The sequence below is a fragment of the Alligator sinensis genome, unplaced genomic scaffold (assembly GCF_000455745.1).
Source record: "Alligator sinensis unplaced genomic scaffold, ASM45574v1 scaffold856_1, whole genome shotgun sequence".
NCBI classification, from domain to species: domain Eukaryota; kingdom Metazoa; phylum Chordata; order Crocodylia; family Alligatoridae; genus Alligator; species Alligator sinensis.
The window spans coordinates 50,555-51,606 of NW_005843738.1; positions in this window are offsets into that span (position 1 = coordinate 50,555).

The window sequence follows — 1,052 nt, forward strand, 5'->3', positions numbered from 1 at the left end:
TCATGGCTTACGACCGATACATCGCCATCTGCAAACCACTGCACTATGTGACAGTGATGAACAGGAGAGCTTGTCTGCTAATGGCAGCCACGGCCTGGAGCACAACTCTTCTGTACTCTGCCCTGCACACGGGGAACACCTTTAGGCTGCCTTTCTGCCACTCCAACATCGTCAACCAGTTCTTCTGTGAAGTCCCCCAGCTCCTTAGGATTTCTTTCTCAGAGGTGTTTACTAGTGAAATTCAGATTCTTATTTTTGGTGCATGTTTAAGTGCTGGTTGAATTGTGTATATTTTTGTGTCTTATATTCACATATTCACTACTGTACTGAGAATCCCCTCTGAGCAGGGCTGGCATAAAGCAGTTTCCACCTGGCTTCCCCACCTCTTTGTTGTCACCTTGCTGGCTAGCACTGCTTTGATTGCCTATATGAAGCCCACATCTGGGTCCCCATCAGCTCTGGACCTCATGGTGTCTGTTCTCTATTCTATGATCCCACCAATGATGAATCCGGTCATCTACAGCATGAGAAACAAGGACATCAAAGCAGCACTGTGGAAACTGGTGAGATGGAAGTGGTTTATTCCAACAAAGATGTCAGTTATTCTCCAGTGACTGTACTTCCACTGAACATTTTTATAGAATCCATCAACTGTGTTATTAATACGGATTAATTGAACCAATGCCAGTTGTGTTCCTTTAGTTTTAAATAGCCTCTGTATCTAATTTTAAGCTTGTGTCTCCCTGAAGTAGTTGGTCTCTAAGATGCTGCTCTGCCCTAGCTAATGTATTTATATCTGTTGAATTTTACCTTTGATGCTGATGCTGTCATTTGTTACTGAACTGTTGCAACATCTTTTACATACCTCCTATATCTCCTTTAATCCCTAATGGAGAATATGACTGGTTCTTTCTCTGTTCTGGGTTAAAAATTGGGGCCTGGATGATTGGACTGTGAGATGGATAGAAAACTGGCTGTATGGTTTAGGTGAAGGAGTAATAATCAATGGCTCAATGTAGCTGGCAGGCAGGATCAAGTGGAGGTACCCCGAT